The sequence below is a fragment of the Sciurus vulgaris genome, assembly GCF_902686455.1.
Source record: "Sciurus vulgaris genome assembly, chromosome: 8".
Lineage (NCBI taxonomy): Eukaryota > Metazoa > Chordata > Mammalia > Rodentia > Sciuridae > Sciurus > Sciurus vulgaris.
In genome coordinates this window covers 69,347,301-69,366,116 of record NC_136468.1, presented here as the reverse complement: position 1 = coordinate 69,366,116, position 18,816 = coordinate 69,347,301, and the positions used below count along the sequence as shown (strand labels likewise).

Here is an 18,816-nt window from a genome sequence, read left to right as displayed (position 1 = left end):
GATGCTTTATAATAATGTTTATTGCTTTAAAAAATGTGGGTTTTTTTGCTATAAATAAAATTCAGTATTATATCTAGAAGAATTTAGTGTAGTTACTGAAAATGTCAGGGGAAGAATCCTAATGAGATTGTTTCACTAGAGGAAAGAATCAGCATATGTATAGAAAATATTTTGCTTTTTGGTGGTGGCAGGGGTGGGGTGGAGGCCAGGCAGTAGTAATGGCAGTATATGTTTTCAGTCAACAAAATACTTTTTTTTTATTTTTTATTTTTATTTATTTTTATTTTTTTTATCATTTTTTTATTTTATTGTAAACAAATGGGATACATGTTGTTTCTCTGTTTGTACATGGCATAAAGGCATACCATTTGTGTAATCATAAATTTACATAGAGTAATGTTGTTTGATTCATTCTGTTATTTTTTCCCTTCCCCCCACCCCTCCCACCCCTCTTTTCCTTCTATACAGAGCTTCCTTCCTTCATACTTGCCCCCCTCCCTAACCCTAACCCTAACTCTAACCCTAACACTAACCCTTCCCTCCCCCATTATGTGTCATCATCCACTTATTAGCGATATCATTCTTCCTTTGGCTTTTTGAGATTGGCTTATCTCACTTAGCATGATATTCTCCAATTCATGATATTCTCCAATGCCATAATTTTATGGCATTTGCAGGCAAATGGATGAAATTGGAGAATAACAAAATACTTTTAAAAGACTTTGAAAAAAATAAAAATAAACTGGAACAGTGGCACCTGCCTGTAATCCCAACAACTTGGGACACTGAGGCAGGAGGATTGCAAAATGAAAGCCAGCCTCAGCAACTTAGGACCTGCTTTATAATAAAATTTAAAAAGAATGGAATATAACTCAGTGGTAGAGTACTCCTGAGTTCAATCATCAGTACCAAGAAGAAAAGAAGAAAAAAAATCAAATACATCAACTAACATAGTTGAATTGATACTTTTGCTTAAATAGTCCATGACCCTATGTTGCTCAAGTGTACTTAATCTACAGTGTTGAAGGTTAATAAAAAAAATCATTGCTTTTCATTTTTTAAAATAGAATTCTTACCACCCCCCCCAATTTTACTTTCCAACTTACATTTTAGTATATAAGGAAAGTCTTCATTGAATAAGATTGTTGCTGAAAACTCCTTCCTTGTCCCCATGCTAATTCAATAATGAGGACATGATTTTGAGAAAGAGGAAAAAGAAGGTTTATTGCTTTTGTATCAAAGGAGAAACACAGGAGACTCTTGTCCCAAAGGCTATGATTCTGCCCATCATCAGGAACAGGAGTTTTTTATAGAGGTGATTCAGAGGGAATAAGATTAGAGAGGAGAAATCAGGAAGGAGCGGATCAGGGAAAAGTAGATCAGGGAGGAGAAGGTTAGGGAAAAGGTTGGGAAAAAGAAAAACTGTAAGTTTCCAAGCAACAAGGGATATAATCAAAGCATCAAGTGAACCCCTGTTACAAGATTACAAAGAGCATCATGTGCTTGATTTATTTATTCTTGTGGCTTGAATCCAGAGATGTTTTATCCCTAAGCTATATCTTAGCTCTTTTTTTAAAGTTATTTTTTTATTTTGAGAGAGGGGCTTGCTAAATTGCTAGGGCCTCAAACTTGAGATCCTCCTACCTCAGCCTCTCAAGTGGTTGGGATTGAACTGGAAATGTGGCTCAGTGGTAAAGCACTTGCCTGTCATGCCTGAGGCCATGGGTTGGGTTCCAACACTGCAAAAAAAAAAAAAACAACAACAACAAAGGATCAAGTGGCTGGGATTACAGGTGTGTATCACCACACACCCGGCATAATTAATTACAGTAACATTTTGTATTGTTTATTTCTTGGCTGTTAATAACACCATTCCTCCTACTCTATGTTTTTAAATTTGATAAGTTTTCTTCTTTGATCTTTCCATATCCTTATTTAAAATAAAATGTCATTTTTTAAAAAGTGTTTTTTAGATGTTGAGAGACCTTTATTTTATTCATTTATTTATATGTGGTGCTGAGGATCCAATCTAGTGCCTCACACATGCTAGTCAAGCGCTCTACCACTGAGCCACAACCCCAGCCCAAAAATATTTTATTTATTTATTTTTTGATGGTATTGGGGATTGAACCCAGGGCACAGGGCCTCCCATATGCTAGGCAACCATTCTTCCACTGAGTTACATCCCAGCCTCCATTTATTCTTATTCTTTTAGAATAGTTCCACTAAAGACATTTAGAAGAAAATAGTTAAATACTAAGTGTTTGGTTGAAGAAAAAGAGGAAACAGATTTTTAAGTAGAATAGCAACTTGTGAATAAATGGAAGTGTTGACTTGAGATTTGAAATGAAAGCTAAATCTTTAAACAGGGGATTCTTTTTTCAGACGAAAAATTTAGGTCTTAAATTTACCAGGTTGAAAAGTGATGGAAATCAGATCATTAATGGAATATTTAGGTGGTAAGATAAGGAAATCTAGAAATTTCAAGACAAACATGCTTTCAAAGGGGATGACTTGAAACTACAAGCTGAAATCCATGAATTATTTATTTATTTATTTATTTATTTAAGAGTTTTAAGGATGTTAAAGACATGGAGAAATACTATATAACATTAAGTAGGGAAAGTATGATACAAAAATGTGTGTGCTTTAGTCAACTTTATGTTGCTACAACCTAAAATTTAGAATGCCCAGCTACCCACAATCTTAAATTTATTTCCCTAAAAATTAGAAGTTTTCTACTGCCAAACATTTTTTAAATTATTATTTGTTCTAATCAGTTATACATGACAGCAGAATGCATTTCAACTCATTGTACACAAATGGAGAACAACTTTCATTTCTCTGGTTGTACATGATGCAGAGTCACACCATTTGTACTATCATACAAGTACATAGGGGAATAATATGCTAGGATAGATTATTTTTTTCAATTTATTTTTTATTTTTTGAATTTATTCTAATTAGTTGTACATGACAGAATGCCTTTTGACACATTGTACACATATGAGCACAACTAACTTTGGATTCCTCTGGCTGTACATGATACCCAGTCACACTTGGTAGTGTAATCATACATGTACATAGGGTAATAATGCCCATCTCATTCCACTATGTTTCCAATCCCCATACTCCCTCCCCTCGTCCCACTATCCTGTGCCCAATCTAAAATTCCTCCATTCTTCCCTTGCCCCCCCCCCCATTATGGATCAATATTCACTGGATCAATATTCACATATCAGAAAAAACATTTGGCTTTTGATTTTATGGGATTGGCTTAGTTCACTTAAAATGATACTCTCCAATTCTGTCTATTTACCTGCAAATGCCATTGTTTCATTCTTCTTTAAGGCTGAATAATATTCTATTGTATATGTGTACTACATTTTCATTATCTACATTTTCTACTGAAGGGCATCTAGGTTGGCTCCACAGTTTGGCTATTGTCAATTGAGCTGCTATAAACATTGATATGACTGTGTTACTGTAGTATGCTGATTTTAAGTCCTTTGGGTGTAGACAGAGGAGTGGGCTAGCTGGGGCAAATGGTGGTTCCATCCCCAGTTTTCTAAGGAAACTACATACTGCTTTCCAGAGTGGTTGCATCAATTTGCTGACCCATGAGCAATGTATGAGTGTACCATTTTCCCCACATCCTCGCCAACACTTACTATTGCTTATATTCTTGATAATTGTCATTCTGACTAGAGTGAGATGAAATCTTTGAGTGATTTTGATTTGCATTTCTCTAATTGCTAGTGGTGTTGAACATTTTTTTAATGTATTTATTGATCCATTGTATATCTTCTGTGAAGTATCTGCACAGTTCCTTAGCCCATTTATTGATTGGTTTATTTGGGGGGTTTTTGGTGTTAAGTTGTTTGAGTTCTTTATATATCCTGAAGATTAGTGCTCTATCTGATGTGTATGTGGTAAATATTTTCTCCTCTTCTGCAGGCTCTTTCTTCACGTTATTGATTGTTTCCTTTGCTGAGAAGAAGCTTTTTAGTTTGAATCCATTCCATCTATTGATTCTTGATTTTTTTTCTTGCACTTTGATAGTCTTGTTAATAAGGAAGTCTGGTCCTAAGCCAACATGATGAAGATTTGGGCCTATCTTTTCTTCTAGGATGCAGGGTCTCTGCCTCAGTCTTTGATCCGCTTTGAGTTGAGTTTTGTACAGGGGAGAGAGAGGTTTAATTTCATTTTGTTACATATGGATTACCAGTTTTCTCAGCACTATTTTCTCCGATTAATGTTTTTGGCACCTTTTTCTAGTTTGAGATAACTATTTCTGTGGGTTTGTCTCTGTGTCTTCTTTTCTGTACCTTTGGTCTATGTGCCTGTTTTAGTGCCAATACCATGCCGTTTTGGTTACTATGGCCCTGTAGTATAGTTTAAGTTCTGCTGTTGTGATGCCTCCTGCTTCACTCTACTTGTTAAGAATTTCTTTGGCTCTTCTGAGTCTCTTATTTTTCCAAATGAATTTCATGATTGCTTTTTCTAGTTCTATGAAGAATGTCATTGAGATTGTAACACAAATTGCATTAAATCTGTGTAACAGTTTTGGTAGTATGGCCATTTTGACAATATTAATTCTGCCTATGTAAGAGCATGGGAGATCTTTCCATCTTCTAAGGTCTTCTTCAATTTCATTCTTTAGTGTTCTGTACTTTTCATTGTAGAGGTCTTTCACCTCTTTTGTTAGACTGACAGGCATTTTATTTTTTGAAGCTATTATGAATGCGTTAGTTTTCCTAATTTCTCTTTCAGAAGATTCATCACTGATGTATAGAAAATGCATGTTGATTTTATATCCTTCTATTTTGCTGATTTCATTTATTCTAGAATTTTTCTCGTGGAATTTTTGGATCCTCTAAACATAGAATCATGTCATCCACAAACAGGATAGTTTGAGTTCTTCTTCTCCTATTCATATCCCTTGAATTTCTTTCATCTGTGTAATTCCTCTGGCTCGAGTTTCCAGGACTATATTGAATGGAAGTGGTGAAAGAGGGCATTCCTGTCTTGTTGCAATTTTTAGTTTAGTTTTTAGTTTTCTCCATGTAGAATGATGTTACCTTTTGCTTAGCATAGATAGCTTTTATAATGTTGAGGTATATTCCTATTATCCTTAGTATTTTCAGTGTTTTGACCATGAAGAGGTCCTGTATTTTGTCAAATGCTTTTTCTGCATCTATTGAAATGATCATATGATTATGTCTTTAAGTGTATTGATGTGATGAATTACATTTATTGATTTCTGTATGTTGAACCAACCTTGCATCCCTGGGACGAACCCCACTTGATGGTGGTGCACTATCTTTTTAATATGATTTTGTATGTGATTTGCCAGACTTTTAATGAGAATTTTTGCATCTATGTTCATCAGGGATATTAGATGTGCCTTTGTCTGGTTTTAGTATCAGGTAATATGAGTCTCAGAATGAGTTTGGAAGCATTCCCTATTTTTCTATTTTTTGGAATAATTATAGGAGCATTGGTGTTAATTCTTCTTTGAAAGTCTGGTCCTGAGCTTTTCTTTATTAGTAGGCTTTTGATGGCATCTTCTGTTTCCCACATACTTTAATATAATCAATTATAGCTGTAATTCATATTAGGAGAAAGGTTTGTACGAGGATTTTTAAACTGATTTTAACATGGTGGGTATAGTAATGTATATCAAATAAATTACCTGTAAAGTACATTTGTATTCTTATAACAACAGATCAGAAATTATTTTTATCAATACATATGTATTTTTCCCTAAAACTTTTCTGTTATTTTAATCATCAATGATCAGTGTCATATAAACATAAATTTAAGAACAAGTCCTTAAATCCTCCTTCCTTACTTACTTTTTTTCCTTCTTTCTTTTTTGTGGTTAATCTGAAGTGGTACCAGAGAATTCATTTTTAAGGATAGGATAGATTTGTTATTAATCACTGCATTCACTATAAGTGAACTAGGGATTGTGCTAAGTTATTAACATATATTATCTATACTTTGTTCTTTGATTTGCTTATTTACTTTATAAAATAAGAGATATCTATAACTACTATTCTAATACATGCATAATATATAATTTATGTATATCATAGTTTATTAACTTCTATGCTATTAATATATAGTTAGAGGATAATTTAGTAGTTTAATTTTGAAATAAGAATGGTTTAACACTGAATTCTCACATGTGAGTTCTAAGCAGTAGGATTTACATCCTCCAGTGTGTATTTTTTAGAATGTATCATGAATAGCAGCTAGGTGCGTTTTTGGAAAAATTAGAGCACTGGTTTCGGACTCTCTCCATTTAAAAATTCTTATTCATTTGCCTTGACATTAATGGTGAAGTTATAATTAGAATTTTGCATTCAGACCACATAGTTAAAGATATGCATATCATGGTATATTATGATTGAACTGAACAAATTATTTACTGGTAAGGTAGTGGTTCTTTGTTTCTGTAGTCTAAAATGTCCCTTACAGAGGAAAATGACACTAGACTTTATAATGGAAAGTTTGAATTGATGTTTTTTCCTTGTCTTCTGCTTATTAAAAGGAAATTAAAATTTCTCTGTGTAAGGGAACTGTTACAGCACCTTTATAATTTATAGGATTATAAACTTTTGTGATAACAAATTATAGGCAAATATACTTATAAGTATTCCTTTAAAAGTGAATTATTACATATTTTTCACCAATAACTATTATCTCATGGTTTTAAGCGATGACACCTAGAATCTTAGTGTAAATATCAAATGTTATGAACTGTGAGAAAGTAGAATTGATATATAATTAGGTTTCAGACTGTCTGAAAAATAGTAGGAATGACTTTTTACTGAAGGTTACCATTTCAAAACAAGTCCATAGTTCTAAACACTATGGTTTTGTTTTAAGGCTTTGTAAATATACACTTATTCTTTGTTTAATTTCATATGTAACTTGGACTTGCATTTTCTTAATGGAAGAAAACTTTCATGTGTGTTGTTTAAATGCTGATATAGAGACATATGAGTTTAACTTTTATAGTTTTGAAAGAATTATTAATCCATGTAATATTATATAATAATGACTTATGTTGTTCACATTCAAATAAATAAAAGCTCAAAGTAAAGATGAAAATCTTGGAATGGTTTTTATATTATGTGAAACAAATAAAATGTAAGTATGGTCTCTTGAACTAAATATGCATTTAGCTCTAATACAAATATGCTGGACCCTTTGGGTTAACTACCCCCTTGATCCTTTAGATAGCCCTCTTTTATTTCAACAAATTTCACAAATTTTTACATTAGACTATTTTAGAATCACTACTTTTTCCCTTCCTTTAAGTTAGCTTTAGGATTTGCTTCCTAGACTTATAATAGCTTGATTTTCTGGGAATTCTTCCAGGTCAGTAGTAGATGGATTGTCACACTTGTCTGAAAGTCGGTAGGCTTTATTGATGACAAAGAATAGTGCTACATAATGGTTATTCTCTTTATAAAATACTTTCAGGAGAAAGTAAGAAATTCAGAGTTTTCAGTTAAAGTCTGTTAATGTCTATATTAGTTATCTGCTGCCACAAGAATGCTGTATAATCAACAGCCACAAACCCAGTAAGCATTTATTGATCGCTCTTTGCAGGTCGGAAGGTGTATAGCCTGGTGGCTTTGCTGACCTTGGCTAAGTTTACTCACATGCTGGCTGGCTGCTAATCTAGCCTTAACCTTAATTAAGATTCTGTTCTGCATGATTGCAGTCCCACAGCCAGCTCTTCTGGGCCTTACAGTGAAGGCAGAGGCACAGGAAAGAAAGTATCCCTGTTAAGTATGGCTCACCAAAACAACTCATCCAAGTATCAAATTAAACAGTAAAAAAATGTGATGCAAGGAGAGGTGAAGGATTGGGGCTAATTATGTCATTTGTCACAAAATCCAAATTGGAAATGTGGCAACTACAAAAAAAAGAAAGAGCTCTTGAACTTTTCTTTTTATTCTCAACGGTATATAATCTTGCTAGTTGAGTACCAACCAACTTGTATTTGCTTAGATTTTGTGCAGTTTGGCTACTAGATTTAGAATAAAATTCATTTCTATGGTAATTTACTTCATATTTTTTAACAATGATTTTAATTCATGTTATTATTTTTTGTTTTTATTTATTTTTATTTTTGGTATGGGGATTGAACTCAGGGGACTCAACCACTGAGCCACATCCCCAGCCCTAGTTTGTATTTTATTTAGAGACAGGGTCTCACTGAGTTGATTAGCACCTTGCTGTTGCTGAAGCTGACTTTGATCTCAGGATCCTCCTGCCTCAGCCTCCCAAGCCGCTGGTATTGCAGGCATGCGCCATCATGCCTGGCTAACATTGTACTTTTTAATTGAGTGATTTCTGTTGTTGTTGTTTTTGTTATTGGAGCTGCGGTTTTGCCCCATTGCCTGGGCTGGCCTCCTGTTTTTGCCTCCCAACTAGCTGGATAGGTGGGATTGCAGACATATACCACTATGCCTGACTATGAGCCTTTTTTCTGGACTGCTAGGACCTCATGTAATGATTCTATATGTGTTGACCCCTTATCACATTCTTAGTATAGTCACATTGTTACGTAACTTACGTGTTGTCGTTACAAATTTGTCTTGAGTCCAATGAGACAGAACACACTCATGTGACATATTGTAGAAAGTGGATTGATTACTTATAGATAAGCAGCAAGGGACCACAGAAGCTTAGGATTCATGGTGAGCCAGTCCTCCAAGAGGCTGCCTAAGGAGGATTAAGTCTCAATTGCATGTGTCCCACTTGCAACACAGAATGAGGGCCTCTAATGCGTTATATACCTCAGGGTCACTTGAAAAGATGGAAAATTTTTAAAAAATATTTTGAACTAAATAAAATGAAAATACAACGTGCTAACATTGATAGGATGTGGTTAACTCAATGAACTTCAGAGCATTAAATCCTCATATTGGGAAGAAAAAGGTTTCAAATAATGTTCTTATAATTTTTCACTTAATGAATTAGAAAGGGGAGTAGCTGGGAATGTAGCACAGTATAGCACTTTCCTAACATGCATGGAGACCCTGGATTCAATCCCCAGGCCTTCCCCCACCGAAAAAAAAAAAAAGGGAGAGCAAATTGAACCATAACAGGAAGGAGAGAAGTAATAAAGATGAGAACAGAAATCAGTCAAGTTAAAATCCTAAAACCAATAGAGATCGGTGAAACCAAAATCTTACTTTAAAATCATAAATAACATTAGTGACATCCTGTACTTAAAGTGTACAACCCCCCCACACTATTTGTATTTATCATCTACAAACAGAAAATACAATTTAGTTTTGAAAATGCTTTAATGATAGCAAAACTGTCAAGTTCTTAGGAATAATTTGACAAAATATGGGCAGGACTCTACACTGAAAACTATACAGCATTACTGAGAGAAATAAGAATTAGGTAAATGATGATATATATCCTATTCATGCCTCAGATGACTCAGTATTACAAAGATGTCAGTTCTTGTGAACTTAATATGTAGATTTGACATAATTCCATAAAAATCCTAATAGATTTTCTTTTACAGAAATTAATAAGGTGATTCTAAGATTGCTTTGGAAATGCAAAATGTCAAGAATAACAAAGACACTTTAAGAGGAACATTGTAGGAAGATTTTATATTCTGGATAATAAATCTCATTATATTTTAAGATGGTGAAGTATTAGTGCCAGTGTAGATGGATAGAACGTTGAAAGAGAAAACAGCCCACACATAAGTAGTTACTTACTATATGACAAAAATGGCACTGAAGAGTAGTGGGGAAAGGGTATGTATTAAGTGTGTTAGATATAATAAACTAATCTTAGAATAAAAAACTGAAAAAGGACACAGATTAGAAATTAAAATGTGGAAATGCCTATTGTTGTCTTCCTTAGTTTCATCAAATGGCCACCTTTCTCAATTTAAATAGCCAAGAACTTCCTAAAATAAACTTCATAAAACTAAATATGTTATATGTCCTGGAAGTCTGGGGAAAATAAAGGAATAAAGTGTGTAAGGGCATGTGTGACAGAAGAAATTCTATTTTCTAGGTTCTAGATTTCTTATTTTTGATTTTATTAATTCCAAACATATGTACAAACTATCTTTGCTAAGGATTCAATTTAGTTGGGAAATTGAATTTCTAATGCTACTCATTGTAATTGACCTTCAAAAATTAACAATAATGACATGTTTTGAGCTCTGGGAATTCAGATCCCCTTACTTCATCTCTCCTGCATCCACAGAGCTTTTATAGATTAGCAAGAGAACACTTTTTAGTCTATTAAAGATTTATAAGAACTAATTTGGAAAAGTCTCCAAGATGTATTATTAGGTTAGAAAAAGAAGATAAAAATAGACAGTAGTCCAACTTGTAAATAAATTAAATATATAAATAAATGTTGTTTTATGCTTTTCCATTTTTCCCCCACCAGAAGGTCACATATATGACACTGTGGAGAATGGGACTTAGGATATGAAGTTCATTTTTTTTTTTTTTCATTTTGTGCCTTTCAGTTCTATTTCAGTTTTTAAGTAGATGTAGGTTTTAGAGGAAGAAATAGCCAGGTGTGATTGTGCATGCCTATAATCCCAGCTACCTGGGATGCCAAGGCTGAGAGGATTGAAAGTTTGAGTCAAGCTTTGGCAACTTAGCAAAAGCTTGTTTCAATATAAAAAATAAAAAGGACTGGGCATGTAGCTCAGTGGTAGAGTTTCCTGGGTTCAATCCCCTTCTTCCTCAGTACCACAAAAAAAAAGAAGAAAAGGAGAAAAAAGAAGAAATAATTTAGTAAGTACTCAGAAAGGTTGATCATACTGAATGGGACTGAGATAGCAAGTACAAGTGGCATACAAACCAAAAGGAATCTGATAGCCGTTGAGTCAATTTGCTTTGGGCTTTGATTGTACCCCCATAAATGGCATCTTGAGCCTCAGATCTTCCAGACTTCAGATCTTGGGACTGCTTCTTCACCCTTGCCCATATGCCTGGATTCTTAGAAATTGACAGAGTGAAGATTGACTGCCTGCCTCACTTTTCCCAAGTTCCTTGTGATCCCATTGTTATTCCTGAAACCATGTGACCTCAACCCTCAATCACACTAGCCCTTGCCTTTACTCTGAACAAAGGGGAAACTTTAATGATTGGACTCAGAAGGAGGAAATCTAACTCAAACAGGAAGTGCTGAATGGAAGAAGTAAAAGCATAAAAAGTGATCAACATATAGTAAATCTAAACTTTAATTTCTTAAAACAAGAAATTATAATTGGGGTTGGGAATTTAGCTCAGTGGCAGAGCACTTGCCTAGCATGTGCAAGGCCCTGAGTTTGATCCTGGGCCCTGGGGGAAAAAAAAAAAGGAAAGAAAAGAAATAATAATGGCTGATATGGAACATAGAAATAGGGTGGAACTAAAATAAAGAAGTCCACATTAAGGTGTCGTGAATTTTAAAACTTTCTAGAATTTTTTACCTTTCAAAATTTTTTTATTGTTCTTATTAGTTATGACTAACAAGATAGAAAAATAGAATGTATTTTTTACCTATTACACATGCATGGTGTATAACTTCCCATTCTTGTGGTTGTACATGATGTGGAGTTACACTGGTCCTGTACTTATATGTGAACACAGGAAAGTTATGTCTGATTCATTCTACTGATTTCCTATTCCCATCCCCCCATGCTTTCCTTCATTCCCCATTGTCTAAAATATTTGTATTATTTAGGATTATAAAGTCAATACTTTAAATATGAATGTTAATCTTAACAATTTAATTATGGCCTGAGGTGATAAAAATAGAATGTGTGACTTCTAACTAGTTGGGTGGCAAAAAGGGTAAAAAGAAAATTATCAGTACCATAAAAGACTGAAAAGAATGCGGAATAAAAAAATAAGTAAAATGATATACAGAAAGTTCATAATAAGATGGTAAAATAATTTTAAATACATCATGTATCATAATAAGTATAAATAACTGTCCACTGATATTTCTCAGTTTGGATAGAATATATGACTAAATTTAACTTTGCACAACATACCTAAAATATAAGGACAAATAAAGGATGAAAGTAAATGAATGGAGAAATATATTTCAAACAAATATTAATCAGAAAAAAGGCTGACATAACTATATTAACATCAGTTAAATTGACCTTAAGGCAAAAGATATTAGGGATTAGGGAAGGTCACATTTTGAGAAAAGGAACAGTGTACTGAGAAGGCATAAGAATTATCATTTACATCATAACCTCAAACTAATAAAGCAAAAGTAGATATAAATACAGAGAGAAATTTACAAATCCTGTACAAAAACAGGAGGTTGTGGTAGTGAATGGAAGTCATTCAGCCATGATAGAATGGTAAATCTTTAGACCCACCCTTGAGACTCCTTCTCATGCAGTTGTAATTTTTGGCAACCACAAACTTAGAATTACAAATGTAATAGTGACATATTTTGAAAAATACATTTCTGATATTTTTGGGGGGGAAACAGTTACTTTCAGTCAGGTAATTAACCTTTTTATTTTTTTCTGGTTTGACATAAACATTGCTATTAAGATTAATATCTGGAACAAAGCTTAATTAACTTGGAGTTTAGTATAATATGCTTTGTTATTATGACTTAAATGAAAATGAAATTTATTTATATATAAAGAATTTTTTACTATGAAAAGAAATAATTGCTGAATGGTGATTGTGCATACCTGAAAGTCCAGCTACTTAATAGGCTAGGAGGAGGATTGCTTAAACCTAAAAGTTTGAGACCAGACTGAGCAACAATAGGGTGATCTCCATCTCTCTTTCTCTCTTTCTTTCTCTCTCCCTCCCCCCCCCTCTCTCTCTCTGGTACCAGGGATTAAACCCAAAGGTACTTAACCACTGAACCCCATTCCCAGCCCTTTTTATTTTTTTATTTTGAGACAGAGTATTACTAAGTTGTTGAGGCTGTCCTCAAACTTACAATCCTCCTGCCTCAGCCTCCCAAGCCACTGGGGTTATAGGTACACCACTGCACCCAGCCCCATCTCTTTATAAAAAAAAGGAATAATGCATGTTATAAAATTGTTTTGATTAACTTAGGCCTTAATACTAAAATATAATGATTTTAAGTATTCAGTAACTATGAGAGTAACAAACTTTATTATCCTTTGAAAGTTTTGCAGTTTGAAATTTAACCTGTATTATACTCAAATTACTATAAACCACAGGTCTTATTCTCTGTATCTTATGTTGATTTATAAATTCACAGTCTTCATTACTCAAAAATGGGAAAAACTCTGTATATATCTGACGGTAAAGAGTTCTTTTTCAAAGAATTAAAAATATGCAGACTTGTGACTCTAATTAACAAGGCTGAAGTTGAGGAACCAGTGATTGGTCATGGGTAGGTGGTAATTCCATGGACTGTTCAAAAGCTTATGGGTATTGGAAAGAAAATAAAAGTTGAAGATCTTTGGGAAGATCATAGAAAATGATCTGCTTTTAGAAAATTGTTTGCTTCCCCACCAGCATTGGTGCCAGGTGGAGATTTTCACTTGAAGGACAGGAACATGGAGTTCTAAAGGAGATAAATAGAAAGGTAGGTTGTTAGAATGCCTCATAGCAGCAATGCAAGGTGTCTGAGCAGAACATCTGTGTTTCATTCCTGTGTGCTGTTCTTGCTCATCTCTTAGGTAAAATCAAGATTTAATTTTGCTTCCTGCTTCTTTGTTATATGTTAACTGTCTAAAAGGGAAATGTTTCAAGTGTTATCTTTTTGAAGTTGAATTTATTAAGGGTTTAGTCTAATGTCAGGATATAACATAAATGTTGAATCTGTTCTATGCTTGAATATACCTGTCTTTACTTTTTAAATAGCTGTGTAGTAGCACTTTTGTTTTTTTATCCAGTAGTCAAATATTTGATAAATTTAGCAGTCTATAATATAGCTAAGAACCAGGAAAGAAAGGAAAATATCTTTAAAATGGCTAGACTTGATATCACAATGCCTGTACACAAAAGCACACACTTAACTCACAGGAAATTCTTCTAGCTTTAACATGGCTAGTTCTCTAATTGCATACTTTAAGACAAATTAGACCAAGGTGAAGGGAGAATATCAAAAAGAAGTCAATAAAGAAAAGTCTTACAACTTAGAAATAGGGGAAGGAGAAGCAAAATTTTAAAAGATTATTACCTGTGACTTTTAAATGATTCAAAGGGCAAGAAGCTATATGTACTCTACTAAGCTCTAGTAAATCATTTTTAAACAGAACAGAAGAGGTTAATGTACAAAAGTACTGCTTACTCTAACAGAAGTCAACATCTACAATGGTTAAGTAGAATTTGCCTTCTTAAGATAGAGTGAAACCAGAGAAGTGTGACATAAACTGTAGAAGGATTTTCTTGAAAATAGTTTCTGATGTTTACAGCACCCAAGCAAATTAGTTTCACTCAGTGGGTTAAGTTGATTTCCCTAGAAAATGAGGAATGCTCTGTAAATCTATGAATTTGTCCTTTGCTGTATATTTGCAGAAACATATTCTAAATCTGGAATCCAAATGTAATACAATTTCTGCTGTGTTACCAACTATATTTAATATTAGAGATATGTGGTAATTTAATTGTAAATTCATATGTACCTAAACATATTATTTCTATTTTTATAGGATAATTGACATTATAATAAACCAAGCTATATTCAGTCATAATTATTATACATTTTAATCTAAACCAGATAATCTGTGATGAAAGCTTTTGATACATAAACATAAATAAAAATCAGTTATTTTCATCAATGTCACAAATGATTGATTAAAAAATATCTTAAAGAGATTTAATTTTTCCAACAGCTTTGTCAAGAGTAACCAAAGCATTTTATTTTCTTATTGTCTTAAATTTTTATGGGATGGAAATTGTATCCTTTTGATTTTTATAATGGACAAAATTATCTTGTATAATATTTTCTAAGTCTCTGAAACAACTGAACCTCTTTGATACTTGGTGGAATTCCAGAGTGCCCTTTACTAGTGTTTTATTACTTTCTTTCTCTTTTTTATAGTTCAAAAATGTAGAAAAATGTAATTCAAAAGACAAATTATACCCAGGCATGGCAGCACACACCTGTAATGCCAGGGATTTGGGAAGCTGAGATAGAAGGATCTCAAGTTCAAGGTCAGCCTGGGCAATTAGCAAGACCCTGTCTCGAAACAAAAAAATAAAAGGACTCGGGTCTGACTCGGTGGTAGAGCACCCCTGGCTTCAATCCCCAATACCACAAAAAGAAAGAAAAAGGGAGGGAGGGAAGGAGGAAGTGAGGGAGGGAGGGAGGGAAGGGAAATTATAATGGATGAGGAAAAAACATAACACTAAATAATTCTAATATTAAATAGATGTTTAGATTTCATACTCCATAGTTCTGTCCTTTAGTCAAGAGAAATGAGGGCCACTTGATGTATTTAGTTCCTGTACCCTGGTATATTTTTCCCATGTGAAAGTTTTGCCCCAGCTAAATCTTCTGAAGGATTATGACATCCCTATGGATCTGAGTGTAGAAAAGCTCACCACCTTCCTTGCCATTTCTATACATCCTCTGACCACTCTCACACCTTTCCATCTCCTGTCCTTGGAAGTGGCAAGTCATACACACGTGAGTAGTTCGGGCCTTTAGGTACCCCAACAAGTACTGGTGGTCTGGTACAGCTTTGTTCCCACAGACTTCCCAGTGTTCTGTGCTATGTCAGATGCCCTGTGAGAAATAAGGACTATAAACACCACCCCAGCTGGAGCCAGCAAGTATAGATAACTCTCCCAAGTTAAAATGGCATGCAAAAGAGAAATGGGACAGAAGGGTGTTTTGAAGATGGTAGACAGGTTTTTATTACTTCCGGGGCAGAGGAGAGCATAACTCACAAGTGGAATTCCCACCAACCTGTAGAGCTAAGAAGATCTTCCCTCTCCACCCTTGTTTCTATTGTTTGCACTTAGCTGGGTTTTGGTATTAATATCTTGACCCATTTGCATCCTATAAGCATCTTGCTAGTCAGGATAAAGACTCTGGCATTCTGCCGAAGTAGAGTCCTGTGCGACAGGCACCCTTTTCCCCTTGTCTACAGTGTCTTGGTGTTGCTTCTCAGAGGGTGTCTCTTGACCCTGGAACTCCTCCGAGGTGTCCTTGCCCACAGCAACAGGAGTGGCCCATAGAGAACAGTGCATGCCCGCCTGAGGCAGGTTCCCTCTGTGTTTTACTACCTTCTTCTTCATGTAATGCTTCATACTATTTTTTTTTTTTTATTGTAAACAAATGGGATACATGTTGTTTCTCTGTTTGTACATGGCGTAAAGGCATACCATTTGTGTAATCATAAATTTACATAGAGCAATGTTGTTTGATTCATTCTGTTATTTTTTTCCCTTCCCCCCACCCCTCCCACCCCTCTTTACCCTCTATACAGTAGTTCCTTCCTCCATACTTGCCCCCCTCCCTAACCCTAACTCTAACCCTTCCCTCCCCCCATTATGTGTCAACCTCCACTTATTAGCGATATCATTCGTCCTTTGGCTTTTGAGATTGGCTTATCTCACTTAGCATGATATTCTCCAATTTCATCCATTTGCCTGCAAATGTCATAATTTTATCATTCTTTATGGCTGAGTAATATTCCATAGTATATATATACCACAGTTTCTTTATCCACTCATCAATTGAAGGGCATCTAGGTTGGTTCCACAGTCTGGCTATTGTGAATTGAGCAGCTATGAACATTGATGTGGCTGTATTTCTGTAGTATGCAGATTTTAAGTCCTTTGGGTATAGGCCAAGGAGTGGGATAGCTGGGTCAAATGGTGGTTCCATTCCAAGTTTTCTAAGGAATCTCCACACTGCTTTCCATAGTGGCTGCACTAATTTGCAGCCCCACCAGCAGTGTATGAGTGTACCTTTCTCCCCACATCCTCGCCAACACCTGTTGTTGCTCGTATTCTTGATAATCGCCATTCTAATTGGGGTGAGATGGAACCTTATGGTGGTTTTGATTTGCATTTCTCTTATTACTAGAGATGTTGAACATTTTTCCATATGTTTGTTGATTGCTTGTAGATCTTCTTCTGTGAAGTGTCTATTCATTTCCTTAGCCCATTTGTTGACTGGACTGTTTGAATTCTTGGAGTAGAGTTTTTTGAGTTCTTTATAGATTCTGGAGATTAGTGCTCTATCTGAAGTATGATTGGCAAAGATATTCTCCCACTCTGTAGGCTCTTTCTTCGCATTGCTGATAGTTTCCTTTGCTGAGAGAAAGCTTTTTAGTTTGAATCTATCCCAGTGGTTGATTCTAGCTTTTATTTCTTGTGCTATGGGAGTCCTGTTAAGGAAGTCTGGTCCTAGACCAACAAGATGAAGATTTGGACCTACTTTTTCTTCTATAATCTGCAGGGTCTCTGGTCTGATTCCGAGGTCCTTAATCCATTTTGAGTTTAGTTTCGTGCATGGTGAGAGATATGGGTTTAGTTTCATTCTGTTGCATATGGATTTCCAATTCTCCCAGCACCATTTGTTGAAGAGGCTATCTTTTCTCCATTGCATATTTTTGGCCCCTTTGTCTAGTATGAGAAAATTGTATTTATTTGGGTTTGTGTCCGTGTCCTCTATTCTGTACCATTGATCTACCTTTCTATTTTGGTACCAATACCATGCCGTTTTTGTTACTATTGCTTTGTAGTAGAGTTGAAGATCTGGTATTGCAATACCCCCTGTTTCACTCTTCCTGCTAAGGATTGCTTTAGCTATTCTGGGTTTCTTATTCTTCCAGATGAATTTCATAATTGCCTGCTCTATTTCTGTAAGGTACGTCATTGGGATTTTAATTGGAATTGCATTGAATTTGTATAGCACTTTAGGTAGTATGGCCATTTTGACAATATTAATTCTTCCTATCCAAGAACATGGAAGATCTTTCCATCTTCTAAGGTGTTCTTTAATTTCTTTCTTTAGTGTTGTATAGTTCTCATTGTAGAGGTCTTTCACCTCTTTTGTGAGATTGATTCCCAAGTATTTTATTTTTTTCGAGGCTATTGTGAATGGGGTAGTTTTCCTAATTTCTCTTTCTGAAGATTCATCACTTATGTATAAAAATGCGTTGGATTTATGGGCATTGATCTTGTAACCTGCTATTTTACTGAAATCACTTATGAGTTCTAAGAGTTTTCTGGTGGAATTTCCAGGTTCCTCTAAATATATAATCATGTCATCAGCGAACAGGGATAGTTTGAGTTCTTCTTTCCCAATTCGTATCCCTTTAATTTCTTTGGTTTGTCTAATTGCTCTGGCCAGAGTCTCAAGAACGATGTTGAATAGAAGTGGTGAAAGAGGGCGATCCCTGCCTTGTTCCAGTTTTTAGGGGGAATGCTTTCAGTTTTTTCACCATTTAGAATGATATTAGCCGTGGGCTTAGCATAAATGGCCTTTACAATATTAAGGAATGTTCCCACTATCCCTATTTTTCTAGTGTTTTGAGCATGAAAGGGTGCTGTATTTTATCAAATGCTTTTTCTGCATCTATTGAAATAATCATGTGATTCTTGACTTTAAGTCTATTAATATGGTGAATTACGTTTATTGATTTCCTGATGTTGAACCAACCTTGCATCCCTGGGATGAAACCCACTTGATCATGGTGCACTATCTTTTTAATATGTTTTTGTATGCGATTTGCTAAAATTTTTGTTGAGAATTTTTTGCGTCGATGTTCATTAAGGATATTGGTCTGAAATTTCTTTCCTTGATGAGTCTCTGTCTGGTTTAGGTATCAGTGTGATATTG

The 18,816-nt window shown here is 34.7% G+C and overlaps 1 protein-coding gene across 1 annotated transcript in view; it reads left to right on the top strand.

Moving 5' to 3' along the window:
* COG5 (component of oligomeric golgi complex 5) overlaps positions 1-18,816 on the top strand; it is a 377,475-nt gene that overhangs the window by 308,106 nt on the left and 50,553 nt on the right.